General features: G+C 34.4%; 2 non-coding genes across 2 annotated transcripts; one reads left to right on the top strand and one right to left on the bottom strand.

Moving 5' to 3' along the window:
* Positions 1 to 492: 492 nt before the first annotated feature.
* LOC139851056 (small nucleolar RNA R71) lies at positions 493 to 599 on the top strand. Its single transcript, XR_011760419.1, has one exon. It is a non-coding gene; the product is annotated as a small nucleolar RNA R71 (small nucleolar RNA).
* Positions 600 to 18,721: 18,122 nt separating this feature from the next.
* LOC139851168 (small nucleolar RNA R71) lies at positions 18,722 to 18,827 on the bottom strand. Its single transcript, XR_011760526.1, has one exon. It is a non-coding gene; the product is annotated as a small nucleolar RNA R71 (small nucleolar RNA).
* Positions 18,828 to 19,418: the final 591 nt, after the last annotated feature.

Raw genomic sequence — 19,418 nt, 5'->3', positions numbered from 1 at the left:
ACCTTGTTGGTTTTGTATGGAACAATTCAGTTATAATTCTGATTTTGATTGTAGTTTGGTCTTGGCGGTTGATAATTATTTTGATAATTATTTCCAGGAATTTAGTTCATGTATGAAACATTCTCTCTTTGTTCCATTGTTTGTTCAACACTGAGACAATCTTTTGTCAAATGTGGTCCTCCACACTGCTCACAACTAATTCGTATTACGTGTATATCTTTAGTCATCTTTTCGATTCGTCTCTCGAAAGCATCTAACTTTGCGGAAATGGAATCAAAGTCATGGCTAGAATCGGCTCTAGCCGCTTTAGATGAACGAAAGATATCTTTTTCTTGATGCCACTCATGTGAGTGGGAGGCTGTGTTATCAATAATTTTTTGAGCTTCAGTTGCGGTTTTCTTCATAATGGAACCACCAGCTGATGTGTCGATGTCTTTTCGTGTAGCAACGTCGACACCTTGGTAGAATATTTTTACTATTTGATAAGTGTTTAAACCGTGTTGAGGACATCCTCTCAACAACTTTTCGAATCTTGTCCATGCCTCATATAATGTTTCATTTGGATTTTGTGCGAACGTAACAATTTCTCCTTGAAGTCTCACGGCTTTAGATGCTGGAAAGAATCTTTTAAGAAATTTCTCAACTAAAACATCCCATGTATCAATCGCTCCTTCAAGTAACGATTCTAACCAATCTTTGGCTTCTCTCTTTAAAGTCCAGGGAAATAACATGAGATAGATCTGTTCATCCTCAATTTCTCTGATTTTAAATAAAGTACAGATCTTATTAAAGGTTCGAAGATGTTCGTTTGGATCTTCTTTTGGCGTACCACTAAATTGGCATTGATTAGTTACCATGTGTAGGATTTGTCCTTTGATTTCATAATCTGGTGCATTAATGTCTGGTTGAGTAATGGCATGTCCTTGGTCGGTGCGTGTGGCTCTCATTCGATCCTCCATACTTAGATGTTCCTGATTTTCCATGATTGAATTTGTTGAATCTGAATCACTAGAGGATTATTATTTAATGTTTTCTTCCTCGACAATCTCTGGATGAGTAATTTATGGTTCAGGAGGAATGATTAGTGGTTCAGGATCTCTGAATTGTCCTTGAATATCCTCCGGGTTCTCAATTGTGAGGTCGGGTTCAAAAAATGGATTATCAGAAATTTGAATTGGAGTACGCGTTCGACTAGATGATGATTCTAAAGAAAAATCAACGGCGACAATATTGGCTAGATGTCTTGATCGAGTTACATGTGGTGAACGTATGAAAGGTGGTGAACGTTTTGCTCGGTGCATTCACTGAATATCCTATTACTTATAAAGATAAAAATTATATAAGTTATCAAATTAATAGACTTTTCTGATTTTGCCCACGTTTCGAATAGCCAATGGATGCAGCAGGTAGCCAGGACCCTTTAAATCAGAAATCCACAAATCGCCACTAACAAATCCAACTATTACTACGAACCAGAAAATTTGGATGTCTATCAATTTAACCGCTTAAAATAATTTTTCGTCGAAAGTTAAAGAAGATAAAAATCTATGTCCTAAAAACTAGAGCGCAGAAATGAGAAAGAAACAGCGCGTCGAAAAACAAGAGGTCGAAAATAAACGTCGAAAAACAAAAAGTCGAAAAATAATAATAAGAAAGTAGAGCGTCGAAACTTAAAAGTCTAAAAAATAAAAACTAAAAACTTAAAAGTTGCGCCTAAAGGTATTAAAATTCTAAAGGAACTACAACAATTACTTAAAAAGGCACTTAAATCTTAAAACAGCGTCGTAAAATTTTAAAGCGCCTAAATCTTAATCTAAAGAAAAAGTACTTAAGGGATTTTACGGAAAAGCCTAAAAATTAGAAATATAAAATACTACGGCAAAAACTAAGTTTAGTACTAATTACGAACGATAAATATACAAATTACGAATTAACCGATTAAAAAATACAAAATATATAAAAATAAAACTTAAAGTTATAAAAATACAATTTTTATAAAAATACAATTTTTATATTATTTATTAAAATTGTACTAATTTATAAATTAAGAGAACTAATTAAAACTTAAAATACAAAATTAACTAAAACTAAAACCAATTATTAATTTAATTAAACCCTAATTAATAATAATAATAATAAATTAAATAACCCTAATTTCGTAATAAATGCAGTCTGAGGTTTGACCTGTCAGACAACTCCGCGACTGCGGTTTGTTTGTGCCTAAAAGGCTCCGCGACTGCGGAGTAATGCAGGTTCAGAATTCGCGCAGGTTAAACTGGTTCGGGCAGTTTCAGATATATTTTTTTTACTTTGATTTTTTATTTTCTTTTTCTGATTTTAATTTTTAGAAAATATAATTTAAGTATAACTTATATTTTAACAAAAATTAATTATTAGTTTTTGCAACTAAAATAAAAATAAAAACTTTTTAAATTAACACTTAAAAATATAGATATATATTTGTCCTTTTTTATATTTTTGTTTTTAATATTTAAAACTTATATAAAAATATTTTTACAAAAATAGCTTAAAAACTAAATATTTTTTTTTTATATATAGCGTTTCGCTTTGGCGTTTTCCCTGGCATCGGCACCAAGAATACTCGATGTTAAAGCGAACAGGTACGAAATAGATTATATTTTATTACAAAATACTATTAATTTCGATACAATTTTACACAAGTTATTTATTTATTTATAGAATGGATATACCTAAACCTTGCTACAACACTTATAGGCAGTGTACCTAATCGTAGAGTAGTGTAGTTTTTAGTAAGTCCATTTCGTTCCACAGGGAGCTGGCTGAATTTACACTATATTTTTATTAACTATATTTGTATGTATGTATATATATATATATATATATATATATATATATATATATATATATATATATATATTATTATAAAAGGGGGGTTTAATGACCGGTTTGTCGATTTTAAGTCTTTTTTTTTTTTTTTTTTTTTTTTTTTTTTTTTTTTTTTGAAAGGCAATGTTAGTGGTTAGAGTTAATTCACGAAAATCCCCCCCCCCCCCCCCCCCCGAGACTCGAACCCTTGGTCTCCTCGAACACCATGTTAACATGGTGACCAATGAGGCAAAGCCCCATTGGCTGTCGATATTAAATATTAAATATAACTTAATTAAAAGCGTAAATTAAATGACAATAAATAAAAGTACGATATACAATATGACGATAAATAAAAGTACGATGAGATATAAAATAAAAGAATTATGCTTATTTAAACTTCCGTAATCATGATGTTTGACGTTTTGATTTTAATTTATTACCATGGGTTAATTGTCCTTTGTCCTGGATTATTTGATAAGTCCATCTGGTTTTGTCCATAATAGTCCATCGGTCATAATTATAAAGTGCGAGGGTCTTCGCCAAATTATCCTTATACCCGAAGTCAAATATTCCAACTAATTGGGGATTCAAACTGTAACATGGTCTTAATACTTTGTTTAATGAATACACTAGTTTATCGACTGTGTGTTATTCAAGGTTTTAATACTTTGTTAACAATTACACCAATTACCCTTGTATGTAATCCACCCCTGTTTTAATGAGTCCATTGACTATTAATCCATCCCCGTGTTCGGTCAAATGAACAATTATTAGTATTTATAAATATCCCGCCCACCGTACCCAGTCAAGCGTATGTGGTTATATATAGATACGTCAAATTTTAACCTTTATATTAAATTAACAAGATATCATTTAGCTAATTAAATATAAAGCCCATTAATAGCCCATAGTCCAATTTCCACAAGTGTCGGTCTTTTGTTCAAACCCCAATTATGGTCCAAAGCCTAATAACCCCGTCTTTAATAATTAGTCCAACATCACGATTACTTCGGCTTAAATAAGTATAATAATAACTTAGCTACGAGAAATTAATTTAAAAAGGTTGAACTTAACTTACAATAAGTATTAATCGCGTAGTGTTACACAGACAGAGTTTCGACATTAAACCCATAAAACATTCCTAACAATAACCCAATTATTATTAAACTTAAATTAAAATTAAAATTATAATTATAAATATATTTTTCGTATATAGAAAAGAAAGAAAAGGGATGATGAGTTCGGCAGAATGCGCAGCCTTTTATAGGCCAATTTGATTACTATGTGCTCCGCGACTACGATATTTTTCTTCCCCACAGCTCCGTGATTGCGGAGCTTTAGTTTCCAGCTCATCACTCGATTCCAAAACGTGGGCTGCTTAATATTTTATAATATAATATATATAATTAATTATATATTATATTATATTCTTGTGCATAGTTGACTTGTAATTTCAGGTCCGTTGAGTCGTACGTTGATAGTTAGTTCATGTGTTGGTTCCGGATTTTCGAACGCCTTTTCGTATAATTTAATATCTTGTACTTTGCGTTTTGCGGCTTGTACTCTTGTCATTTTTAGACGTTTCTTATCAATAATTTGAACCACTTGGATTGTTCTTTGTACTTTTTAGCGTTTTGGTCATTTGCATCTTCAAATCGTCGATTCTGTCTTTTGTCTTCACCTTTTATTATTTAAACGAATATCACTTGGAATTAGAACAATTGCAACTAAAAGCTTGTCTTTCTTGAAGGATAATGCTATGAAATATATGTTCGTTTTTAGCATTATTAACGTGTATGCCTGTAGTCAGACTGCACGGGCGTCGGGGGTAAGGGACGTTGCTGTCTATTCAGAATCTTCAAGCCTATCGTAGTACTTAGTGACATGTCTTACGACAGGGGCATTTAGGACCAGTGTAATGAATACAAGGTCTCTACCTATTCATGAGTCAGCATACCATAGTCTCGACTGTAGTGACCCGAACTTTTCCATGTTTATATATATTAATTGAGATTGATATTTACATGATTAAATATTTCCAACATGTTAAGCAATCAAATTTGTTAAGACTTGATTAATTGAAATATGTTCCATATAGACAATTGACCACCCAAGTTAACCGGTGATTCACGAACATTAAAACTTGTAAAAACTATATGATGACATATATATGAATATATATATAGTTAACATGATACTATGATAAGTAAACATATCATTAAGTATATTAACAATGAACTACATATGTAAAAACAAGACTACTAACTTAATGATTTTTAAACGAGACATATATGTAACGATTATCGTTGTAAAGACATTTAATGTATATATATTATATTAAGAGATATTCATACATGATAATATCATGATAATATAATAATTTAAAATCTCATTTGATATTATAAACATTGGGTTAACAACATTTAACAAGATCGTTAACCTAAAGGTTTCAAAACAACACTTACATGTAACGACTAACGATGACTTAACGACTCAGTTAAAATGTATATACATGTAGTGTTTTAATATGTATTTATACACTTTTTAAAGACTTCAATACACTTATCAAAATACGTCTACTTAACAAAAATGCTTACAATTACATCCTCGTTCAGTTTCATCAACAATTCTACTCGTATGCACCCGTATTCGTACTCGTACAATACACAGCTTTTTAGATGTATGTACTATTGGTATATATACTCCAATGATCAGCTCTTAGCAGCCCATGTGAGTCACCTAACACATGTGGGAACCATCATTTGGAAACTAGCATGAAATATCTCATAAAATTACAAAAATATGAGTAATCATTCATGACTTATTTACATGAAAACAAAATTACATATCCTTTATATCTAATCCATACACCAACAACCAAAAACACCTACAAACACTTTCATTCTTCAATTTTCTTCATCTAATTGATCTCTCTCAAGTTCTATCTTCAAGTTCTAAGTGTTCTTCATAAATTCCAAAAGTTCTAGTTTCATAAAATCAAGAATACTTTCAAGTTTGCTAGCTCACTTCCAATCTTGTAAGGTGATCATCCAACCTCAAGAAATCTTTGTTTCTTACAGTAGGTTATCATTCTAATACAAGGTAATAATCATATTCAAACTTTGGTTCAATTTCTATAACTATAACAATCTTATTTCAAGTGATGATCTTACTTGAACTTGTTTTCGTGTCATGATTCTGCTTCAAGAACTTCGAGCCATCCAAGGATCCGTTGAAGCTAGATCCATTTTTCTCTTTTCCAGTAGGTTTATCCAAGGAACTTAAGGTAGTAATGATGTTCATAACATCATTCGATTCATACATATAAAGCTATCTTATTCGAAGGTTTAAACTTGTAATCACTAGAACATAGTTTAGTTAATTCTAAACTTGTTCGCAAACAAAAGTTAATCCTTCTAACTTGACTTTTAAAATCAACTAAACACATGTTCTATATCTATATGATATGCTAACTTAATGATTTAAAACCTGGAAACACGAAAAACACCGTAAAACCGGATTTACGCCGTCGTAGTAACACCGCGGGCTGTTTTGGGATAGTTAATTAAAAACTATGATAAACTTTGATTTAAAAGTTGTTATTCTGAGAAATTGATTTTTATGAAACTATATCCAAAAATTATGGTTAAACTCAAAGTGGAAGTATGATTTCTAAAATGGTCATCTAGACGTCGTTCTTTCGACTGAAATGACTACCTTTAGAAAAACGACTTGTAACTTATTTTTCCGACTATAAACCTATACTTTTCTGTTTAGATTCATAAAATAGAGTTCAATATGAAACCATAGCAATTTGATTCACTCAAAACGGATTTAAAATGAAGAAGTTATGGGTAAAACAAGATTGGATAATTTTTCTCATTTTAGCTACGTGAAAATTGGTAACAAATCTATTCCAACCATAACTTAATCAACTTGTATTGTATATTATGTAATCTTGAGATACCATAGACACTTATACAATGTTTCGACCTATCATGTCGACACATCTATATATATTTCGGAACAACCATAGACACTCTATATGTGAATGTTGGAGTTAGCTATACAGGGTTGAGGTTGATTCCAAAATATATATAGTTTGAGTTGTGATCAATACTGAGATACGTATACACTGGGTCGTGGATTGATTCAAGATAATATTTATCGATTTATTTCTGTACATCTAATTGTGGACAACTAGTTGTAGGTTACTAACGAGGACAACTGACTTAATAAACTTAAAACATCAAAATATATTAAACGTGTTGTAAATATATTTTGAACATACTTTGATATATATGTATATATTGTTATAGGTTCGTGAATCAACCAGTGGCCAAGTCTTACTTCCCGACAAAGTAAAAATCTGTGAAAGTGAGTTATAGTCCCACTTTTAAAATCTAATATTTTTGGGATGAGAATACATGCAGGTTTTATAAATGATTTACAAAATAGACACAAGTACGTGAAACTACATTCTATGGTTGAATTATCGAAATCGAATATGCCCCTTTTTATTAAGTCTGGTAATCTAAGAATTAGGGAACAGACACCCTAATTGACGCGAATCCTAAAGATAGATCTATTGGGCCTAACAAACCCCATCCAAAGTACCGGATGCTTTAGTACTTCGAAATTTATATCATATCCGAAGGGTGTCCCGGAATGATGGGGATATTCTTATATATGCATCTTGTTATTGTCGGTTACCAGTTGTTCACCATATGAATGATTTTTATCTCTATGTATGGGATGTGTATTGAAATATGAAATCTTGTGGTCTATTATTATGATTTGATATATATAGGTTAAACCTATAACTCACCAACATTTTTGTTGACGTTTTAAGCATGTTTATTCTCAGGTGATTATTAAGAGCTTCCGCTGTCGCATACTTAAATAAGGACGAGATTTGGAGTCCATGCTTGTATGATATTGTGTAAAAACTGCATTCAAGAAACTTATTTTGTTGTAACATATTTGTATTGTAAACCATTATGTAATGGTCGTGTGTAAACAGGATATTTTAGATTATCATTATTTGATAATCTACGTAAAGCTTTTTAAAACCTTTATCTATGAAATAAAGGTTATGGTTTGTTTTAAAAATGAATGCAGTCTTTGAAAAACGTCTCATATAGAGGTCAAAACCTCGCAACGAAATCAATTAATATGGAACGTTTTTAATCAATAAGAACGGGACATTTCAGTTGGTATCCGAGCGTTGGTCTTAGAGAACCAGAATTTTGCATTAGTGTGTCTTATCGAGTTTGTTAGGATGCATTAGTGAGTCTGGACTTCGACCGTGTTTACTTGAAAAATGATTGCTTAACAAATTTTGTTGGATACTATATATTTTTAACATGTGAATATTATGTGATATATTAATCTCTTAACGCGTTTGATATTATGTGATAGATGTCTACCTCTAGAACAAGTCCCATTGACTCACCTAATAATAATGAAGAGTCAAATGTAAATTGGAATGATTCGTGGACTGATTCACAAGTTCCCGAAGAGGAACCGGAAGAAGAGTCGGAACCGGAAGAAGAATCGGAACCGGAAGAAGAATCGGAACCGGATGAAGAAATACAACCGGTGGGGGAAATAATAAAACGGTTAAGTAAAAGAAAATCCTCAACCAACCGACCAAGGTTAATTATGGTCAATGGTGTTTCCGCCAAGGAAGCAAAATATTGGGAGGATTACCAATTCTCCGATGAATCGGATTCCGACGAGAATTCCGATGATGTTATAGAAATTACCCCAACTGAATTTAAAAAGGCAAAAGAAAATAATAAGGGAAAGGGCATAAAAATTGAGAAATCTAATTCCAACCCCGATGAACTTTATATGTATCGTCAACCCCCGAAGTCCTTAAGTTGTAACAATGACCCGGGAACCTCTAAACCACCAGGTTTTTCTAAACCAATGTGGATCACGACGGCTCGTATTAGGGGAACATCATATATCCCTAGAAACTTGGCAAAACGAACTAAAACCGAAGAAGAAGAAACAAGCGAGTCGGAATAAGATAGTTGTATTCGTGTGGTGTAATATATGTAATATAGTGTGCTTATGCTTTATGATATATGTAAAAATTGCTTGTATTAATAAGTATTTTTTTTTATGAATCTAACTCTTGTCTATTTTACAGTATAAAAACACAAAATGGATAGACAACCCAATATTTTAAGAGACCTACCCGGAGACATGATTGATGAAATCTTGTCTAGAGTCGGTCAGAATTCTTCGGCACAACTATTTAAGGCGAGATCAGTTTGTAAGACATTCGAAGAACGTTCCAAGAATGCCTTGGTTTATAAAAGGCTTTCGTTCGGAAGATGGGGGATATCACATTGGGAAATCCATAAGTTACGATGTGTTTACTTTGACGCATATATTGCGGAACCCAAATGCTATTTTACGCAATGGGTTAAGAAATTATTTTGACTCAATATATCCGAATATTGGACTTCGTGATTTAGAAAAAGCGGCTAACATGCAACATAAAGAAGCATGTTATGCTTACGGATTAGTAATGTTCGCTTCTCACCAAAGTGAGAACAAGAACATCGGGCTACAACTATTAAACAAAACGTTCCCACAAGTGACGGAGTCGCTAATTGGGGTAAGAAATGAGGTTTTTAGATTGTTACGGGACTGTTGGACATTACGTAACCCTCGTCCCTTTGACGACGTTACAACACGCTGTCTTATCAACGGCCATAACGGTTATGTTCCACAAGACCAAGGATGGGAAGTAGTCCTAGTAAAACCAGAATGAATGACTTGTTTCGGGACATATGAATTACGTGTCTTTATTGCCTTTGCTGAACGACTTGTGTACTACCTAGAATTATCTTCACAACCATCTTGTATCAAATTTATTGTGTGCTATATTTCATGCTATATGTAAAATAAGCGGTATTGTAAGTTTGTAAAATATTGTGTAAAAGTTTGAACGCGAAATATTATTATAATCAGTTTTTCATATAGAATTGTAGTAGTTGAATTGTATATTAGCTACTAAGTATGAACTTAACGGGTAGGTACTACCCGAATTTAAACTTATAAAACGCTAATATGAAGAAAAAGCTTTTATAAATGAGTTCATGTTATGCTACGAAATACTATTAACTACTCTTAATATTCTGTATGATTAACTTGTTCCATTTAACTATTTTGAAGGAAATGGCACCGACTACTCGACACACCGTGAATATGAATGAAGAGGAATTCCGTACTTTTCTAGCTTCAAACATAGCCGCAGTACAGGCTGCGCTACATACCAACAATAACCTTGGATCTAGCAGTACAGGAAATCGTGTAGGATGCACCTACAAAGAATTCACTGCCTGCAAACCTTTGGAATTTGATGGAACCGAAGGACCGATCGGATTGAAACGGTGGACCGAGAAGGTCGAATCGGTGTTTGCCATAAGTAAGTGTACTGAAGAGGACAAAGTAAAGTACGCTACGCATACCTTCACAGGTTCTGCGTTAACATGGTGGAATACCTATCTAGAGCAAGTGGGACAAGACGATGCGTACGCACTACCGTGGTCAGCATTCAAGCACTTGATGAACGAGAAGTACCGTCCCAGAACCGAGGTCAATAAGCTCAAGACAGAACTTAGAGGGTTACGAACCCAAGGATTTGATATTACCACGTACGAAAGACGATTCACAGAATTGTGCCTATTGTGTTCGGGAGCATTCGAAGATGAGGAAGAGAAGATCGACGTGTTTGTGAAAGGATTACCGGAAAGAATCCAAGAAGATATAAGTTCATACGAGCCCGCCTCCATACAACAGGCATGTAGAATGGCTCACAAACTAGTGAACCAGATTGAAGAAAGAATTAAAGAACAGACTGCTGAAGAGGCCAATGTGAAGCAAGTCAAAAGAAAGTGGGAGGAAAACGGTGATAAGAATCACCAATACAACAACAACAGCAATTACAACAATAATCGCAACAATTATCCCAACAATCGCAACATCAATCGCAACTACAACAAACGGCCCAACAACAACAACAACAACAACAACAACAACAGTAACTACAACAATCATCCCAACAACAATAATAACCGCAACAACAACAACAATCAGAAGCAGCTATGCCAAAGGTGTGAAAAGAATCACTCGGGGTTCTGCACCAAATTTTGAAACAAGTGTAAAAGAAATGGTCATAGCGCGGCGAAGTGTGAGGTCTACGGACCAGGGGTTAATAGAACGAAAGGAACAAATGGTGTCGGAACGAGTAATGGTGGAGCAAGTAGTGTCGGAGCAAGTTATGCCAATGTAGTTTGTTATAAATGTGGAAAACCGGGCCACATTATTAGAAATTGCCCGAACCAGGAGAACACGAATGGACAAGGCCGTGGAAGAGTTTTCAATATTAATGCGGCAGAGGCACAGGAAGACCCGGAGCTTGTTACGGGTACGTTTCTTATTGACAATAAATCTGCTTACGTTTTATTTGATTCGGGTGCGGATAGAAGCTATATGAGTAGAGATTTTTGTGCTAAATTAAGTTGTCCATTGATGCCTTTGGATAGTAAATTTGTACTCGAATTAGCAAATGGTAAATTAATTTCAGCAGATAATATATGTCGGAATCGAGAAATTAAACTGGTTAGAGAAACATTTAAGATTGATTTGATACCAGTAGAGTTAGGGAGTTTTGATGTGATAATCGGTATGGATTGGTTGAAAGAAGTGAAAGCGGAGATCGTTTGTTACAAAAATGCAATTCGCATTATACGAGAAAAAGGAAAACCCTTAATGGTGTACGGAGAAAAGGGCAACACGAAGCTACATCTTATTAGTAATTTGAAGGCACAAAAACTAATAAGAAAAGGTTGCTATGCTGTTCTAGCACACGTCGAGAAAGTACAAACAGAAGAAAAGAGCATCAATGATGTTCCCATTGCAAAAGAATTTCCCGATGTATTTCCGAAAGAATTACCGGGATTACCCCCACATCGATCCTTTGAATTTCAAATAGATCTTGTACCAGGAGCTGCACCAATAGCTCGTGCTCCTTACAGACTCGCACCCAGCGAGATGAAAGAACTACAAAGCCAATTACAAGAACTTTTAGAGCGTGGTTTCATTCGACCAAGCACATCACCGTGGGGAGCTCCTGTTTTGTTTGTCAAGAAGAAAGATGGTACATTCAGGTTGTGTATCGACTACCGAGAGTTGAACAAACTTACCATCAAGAACCGCTACCCACTACCGAGAATCGATGACTTATTTGATCAGCTACAAGGCTCGTCTGTTTATTCAAAGATTGACTTACGTTCCGGGTATCGTCAAATGCGGGTGAAAGAAGATGATATTCCAAAGACTGCTTTCAGAACACGTTACGGTCATTACGAGTTTATGGTCATGCCGTTTGGTTTAACTAATGCACCAGCTGTGTTCATGGACCTTATGAACCGAGTGTGTGGACCATACCTTGACAAGTTTGTCATTGTTTTCATTGATGACATACTTATTTACTCAAAGAATGACCAAGAACACGGTGAACATTTGAGAAAGGTGTTAGAAGTATTGAGGAAGGAAGAATTGTACGCTAAGTTTTCAAAGTGTGCATTTTGGTTGGAAGAAGTTCAATTCCTCGGTCACATAGTGAACAAAGAAGGTATTAAGGTGGATCCGGCAAAGATAGAAACTGTTGAAAAGTGGGAAACCCCGAAAACTCCGAAACACATACGCCAGATTTTAGGACTAGCTGGTTACTACAGAAGGTTCATCCAAGACTTTTCTAGAATAGCAAAACCCTTGACTGCATTAACGCATAAAGGGAAGAAATTTGAATGGAATGATGAACAAGAGAAAGCGTTTCAGTTATTGAAGAAAAAGCTAACTACGGCACCTATATTGTCATTGCCTGAAGGGAATGATGATTTTGTGATTTATTGTGATGCATCAAAGCAAGGTCTCGGTTGTGTATTAATGAAACGAACGAAGGTGATTGCTTATGCGTCTAGACAATTGAAGATTCACGAACAAAATTATACGACGCATGATTTGGAATTAGGCGCGGTTGTTTTTGCATTAAAGACTTGGAGGCACTACTTATATGGGGTCAAAAGTATTATATATACCGACCACAAAAGTCTTCAACACATATTTAATCAGAATCAACTGAATATGAGGCAGCGTAGGTGGATTGAATTATTGAATGATTACGACTTTGAGATTCGTTACCACCCGGGGAAGGCAAATGTGGTAGCCGATGCCTTGAGCAGGAAGGACAGAGAACCCATTCGAGTAAAATCTATGAATATAATGATTCATAATAACATTACTACTCAAATAAAGGAGGCACAACAAGGAGTTTTAAAAGAGGGAAATTTAAAGGATGAAATACCCAAAGGATCGGAGAAGCATCTTAATATTCGGGAAGACGGAACCCGGTATAGGGCTGAAAGGATTTGGGTACCAAAATTTGGAGATATGAGAGAAATGGTACTTAGAGAAGCTCATAAAACCAGATACTCAATACATCCTGGAACGGGGAAGATGTACAAGGATCTCAAGAAACATTTTTGGTGGCCGGGTATGAAAGCCGATGTTGCTAAATATGTAGGAGAATGTTTGACGTGTTCTAAGGTCAAAGCTGAGCATCAGAAACCATCAGGTCTACTTCAACAACCCGAAATCCCGGAATGGAAATGGGAAAACATTACCATGGATTTCATCACTAAATTGCCAAGGACTGCAAGTGGTTTTGATACTATTTGGGTAATAGTTGATCGTCTCACCAAATCAGCACACTTCCTGCCAATAAGAGAAGATGACAAGATGGAGAAGTTAGCACGACTGTATTTGAAGGAAGTCGTCTCCAGACATGGAATACCAATCTCTATTATCTCTGATAGGGATGGCAGATTTATTTCAAGATTCTGGCAGACATTACAGCAAGCATTAGGAACTCGTCTAGACATGAGTACTGCCTATCATCCACAAACTGATGGGCAGAGCGAAAGGACGATACAAACGCTTGAAGACATGCTACGAGCATGTGTTATTGATTTCGGAAACAGTTGGGATCGACATCTACCGTTAGCAGAATTTTCCTACAACAACAGCTACCATTCAAGCATTGAGATGGCGCCGTTTGAAGCACTTTATGGTAGAAAGTGCAGGTCTCCGATTTGTTGGAGTGAAGTGGGGGATAGACAGATTACGGGTCCGAAGATTATACAAGAAACTACCGAGAAGATCATCCAAATTCAACAACGGTTGAAAACCGCCCAAAGTCGACAAAAGAGCTACGCTGACATTAAAAGAAAAGATATAGAATTTGAAATTGGAGAGATGGTCATGCTTAAAGTTGCACCTTGGAAAGGCGTTGTTCGATTTGGTAAACGAGGGAAATTAAATCCAAGGTATATTGGACCATTCAAGATTATTGATCGTGTCGGACCAGTAGCTTACCGACTAGAGTTACCTCAACAACTCGCGGCTGTACATAACACTTTCCACGTCTCGAATTTGAAGAAATGTTTTGCTAAAGAAGATCTCACTATTCCGTTAGATGAAATCCAAATCAACGAAAAACTTCAATTCATCGAAGAACCCGTCAAAATAATGGATCGTGAGGTTAAAAGACTTAAGCAAAACAAGATACGAATTGTTAAGGTTCGATGGAATGCTCGTAGAGGACCCGAGTTCACCTGGGAGCGTGAAGATCAGATGAAGAAGAAATACCCGCATCTATTTCTAGAAGATTCGTCAACACCTTCAACAGCTTAAAATTTCGGGACGAAATTTATTTAACGGGTAGGTACTGTAGTGACCCGAACTTTTCCATGTTTATATATATTAATTGAGATTGATATTTACATGATTAAATGTTTCCAACATGTTAAGCAATCAAATTTGTTAAGACTTGATTAATTGAAATATGTTTCATATAGACAATTGACCACCCAAGTTAACCGGTGATTCACGAACATTAAAACTTGTAAAAACTATATGATGACATATATATGGATATATATATAGTTAACATGATACTATGATAAGTAAACATATCATTAAGTATATTAACAATGAACTACATATGTAAAAACAAGACTACTAACTTAATGATTTTTAAACGAGACATATATGTAACGATTATCGTTGTAAAGACATTTAATGTATATATATTATATTAAGAGATATTCATACATGATAATATCATGATAATATAATAATTTAAAATCTCATTTGATATTATAAACATTGGGTTAACAACATTTAACAAGATCGTTAACCTAAAGGTTTCAAAACAACACTTACATGTAACGACTAACGATGACTTAACGACTCAGTTAAAATGTATATACATGTAGTGTTTTAATATGTATTTATACACTTTTTAAAGACTTCAATACACTTATCAAAATACATCTACTTAACAAAAATGCTTACAATTACATCCTCGTTCAGTTTCATCAACAATTCTACTCGTATGCACCCGTATTCGTACTCGTACAATACACAGCTTTTAGATGTATGTACTATTGGTATATATACTCCAATGATCAGCTCTTAGCAGCCCATGTGAGTCACCTAACACATGTGGGAACCATCATTTGGAAACTAGCATGAAATATCTCATAAAATTACAAAAATATGAGTAATCATTCATGACTTATTTACATGAAAACAAAATTACATATCCTTTATATCTAATCCATACACCAACGACCAAAAACACCTACAAACACTTTCATTCTTCAATTTTCTTCATCTAATTGATCTCTCTCAAGTTCTATCTTCAAGTTCTAAGTGTTCTTCATAAATTCCAAAAGTTCTAGTTTCATAAAATCAAGAATACTTTCAAGTTTGCTAGCTCATTTCCAATCTTGTAAGGTGATCATCCAACCTCAAGAAATCTTTGTTTCTTACAGTAGGTTATCATTCTAATACAAGGTAATAATCATATTCAAACTTTGGTTCAATTTCTATAACTATAACAATCTTATTTCAAGTGATGATCTTACTTGAACTTGTTTTCGTGTCATGATTCTGCTTCAAGAACTTCGAGCCATCCAAGGATCCGTTGAAGCTAGATCCATTTTTCTCTTTTCCAGTAGGTTTATCCAAGGAACTTAAGGTAGTAATGATGTTCATAACATCATTCGATTCATACATATAAAGCTATCTTATTCGAAGGTTTAAACTTGTAATCACTAGAACATAGTTTAGTTAATTCTAAACTTGTTCGCAAACAAAAGTTAATCCTTCTAACTTGACTTTTAAAATCAACTAAACACATGTTCTATATCTATATGATATGCTAACTTAATGATTTAAAACCTGGAAACACGAAAAACACCGTAAAACCGGATTTACGCCGTCGTAGTAACACCGCGGGCTGTTTTGGGTTAGTTAATTAAAAACTATGATAAACTTTGATTTAAAAGTTGTTATTCTGAGAAAATGATTTTTATGAAACTATATCCAAAAATTATGGTTAAACTCAAAGTGGAAGTATGATTTCTAAAATGGTCATCTAGAAGTCGTTCTTTCGACTGAAATGACTACCTTTACAAAAACGACTTGTAACTTATTTTTCCGACTATAAACCTATAATTTTCTGTTTAGATTCATAAAATAGAATTCAATATGAAACCATAGCAATTTGATTCACTCAAAACGGATTTAAAATGAAGAAGTTATGGGTAAAACAAGATTGGATAATTTTTCTCATTTTAGCTACGTGAAAATTGGTAACAAATCTATTCCAACCATAACTTAATCAACTTGTATTGTATATTATGTAATCTTGAGATACCATAGACACGTATACAATGTTTCGACCTATCATGTCGACACATCTATATATATTTCGGAACAACCATAGACACTCTATATGTGAATGTTGGAGTTAGCTATACAGGGTTGAGGTTGATTCCAAAATATATATAGTTTGAGTTGTGATCAATACTGAGATACGTATACACTGGGTCGTGGATTGATTCAAGATAATATTTATCGATTTATTTCTGTACATCTAATTGTGGACAACTAGTTGTAGGTTACTAACGAGGACAGCTGACTTAATAAACTTAAAACATCAAAATATATTAAAAGTGTTGTAAATATATTTTGAACATACTTTGATATATATGTATATATTGTTATAGGTTCGTGAATCAACCAGTGGCCAAGTCTTACTTCCCGACAAAGTAAAAATCTGTGAAAGTGAGTTATAGTCCCACTTTTAAAATCTAATATTTTTGGGATGAGAATACATGCAGGTTTTATAAATGATTTACAAAATAGACACAAGTACGTGAAACTACATTCTATGGTTGAATTATCGAAATCGAATATGCCCCTTTTTATTAAGTCTGGTAATCTAAGAATTAGGGAACAGACACCTTAATTGACGCGAATCCTAAAGATAGATCTATTGGGCCTAACAAACCCCATCCAAAGTACCGGATGCTTTAGTACTTCGAAATTTATATCATATCCGAAGGGTGTCCCGGAATGATGGGGATATTCTTATATATGCATCTTGTTATTGTCGGTTACCAGGTGTTCACCATATGAATGATTTTTATCTCTATGTATGGGATGTGTATTGAAATATGAAATCTTGTGGTCTATTATTATGATTTGATATATATAGGTTAAACCTATAACTCACCAACATTTTTGTTGACGTTTTAAGCATGTTTATTCTCAGGTGATTATTAAGAGCTTCCGCTGTCGCATACTTAAATAAAGACGAGATTTGGAGTCCATGCTTGTATGATATTGTGTAAAAACTGCATTCAAGAAACTTATTTTGTTGTAACATATTTGTATTGTAAACCATTATGTAATGGTCGTGTGTAAACAGGATATTTTAGATTATCATTATTTGATAATCTACGTAAAGCTTTTTAAAACCTTTATCTATGAAATAAAGGTTATGGTTTGTTTTAAAAATGAATGCAGTCTTTGAAAAACGTCTCATATAGAGGTCAAAACCTCGCAACGAAATCAATTAATATGGAACGTTTTTAATCAATAAGAACGGGACATTTCATCGACAGAATAACTGATGAAATAATAGTATGCACTTATTTTAACCTTATCTAAATTACGAATTTTATTGTATTTACTTTATCTATCTTATAAACTAGAAAATTCTAAAATTAGGTAACCTCTACTCCTTTAAAACTATCTTAAGCTTTAAATATAGGTTCGATTTTACTGATATCTTAAAAATACGACCATAGGTCATACTTCCCTTACTCATAATAAGGAGTAGTACGATTTAGGCCCCGCTAAATATAAATTTAAAACAGTACCCCCTCTTGGTGGCTGATTCTGACGTGTTGCGACCTAACGACACTGCACAAATAAAACCGTCCATTTTGGCCATATCATAGTAGGGAGAAGTTTTTGGCGCCGCTGCCGGGGACTTGGTATAAGATAATACTGCTTTCTATCAAACTCATTCACAAGCATTCAGTGGTGTGTAAGAAAGACAATTATACACGGACTTGGTTGTTGGATTTTCTGAATAGTCTCCAATTATATTGGAACCAAAAGGATCCTGCCTCTCTGTAGTTGGCCTGGCCACTTGGTTTGTCGAAAAGTTCGTGCGAAGCTCTGTTATCAAAGTACCAGGGAATCAGTAGCAAGAACCGAAAACATATTCAACCTTAGATTAAGATTACCTTAGATTGCATTAGAATTACCATAGGACATGATATAGTCCGGCTATACTTGTTTCCCTATTCTCTCACTCATCATGCTCAAACATGGTTCGAAGTAATGGAAAACGATTCCATCACGTCATGGACGGAGATGGCTACTAAATTTCTAACCAAATATTTCCATCCTTCTAAACAAACCAAACTTAAGAATAACATCATTAATTTCAAACAAAGTTATGATGAATCTCTTTACACTGCATGGGAGCGATTCAAAACCCTGCTGAAGAAATGCCCTAATCACCAGTTAGAACGGTTAGCTCAAATCTGTACCTTCTACAATGGTCTTACGGTAAATCATAGGACGACGGTCGATGCAGCAGCTCAAGGAAATTTGATGAACCAAACCGCAGATGAAGCATGGGAATTGCTCGAGAACATGACAATGCATCCTCATAACTAGAACAGTGGTGAAACAACTTCATCATCTGCCCCACTCTATGCACTTAACAATCAAACGGAGGCCATCAAATCCCTCACATATAAGATGGAATCTCTCGCTAAACAACTCAGAGAATTGAAGAGGCAACCGCAATATGTCAACCAGGCTCAGGCCTGTGTTAATTGTACCAACCCTCAACCCAATGAAGAATATCAAGTTGAGTACGAAAACCCTGACGGTTCAGTCTGTTACGTTCAATACCCAGCTTATCAACCAAATCCCGGATTCAATCAACAACCTAGGGTTAACCAATTTCAATGAAGCAACCAGACTTTTCGCTATCGCTACTCACCTTATCCAGCCTAACAATCTCAATTGTCCTACGATCAACCACTTCCACTCACTGGTCCGCCAGTCGAGGAAAATTCCCCAACCACCCAAATTAAAAAAGTAACCAA

Source organism: Rutidosis leptorrhynchoides, chromosome 5 (genome assembly GCF_046630445.1).
Source record: "Rutidosis leptorrhynchoides isolate AG116_Rl617_1_P2 chromosome 5, CSIRO_AGI_Rlap_v1, whole genome shotgun sequence".
Lineage (NCBI taxonomy): Eukaryota > Viridiplantae > Streptophyta > Magnoliopsida > Asterales > Asteraceae > Rutidosis > Rutidosis leptorrhynchoides.
This window is presented reverse-complemented; position numbering and strand designations above follow the sequence as displayed.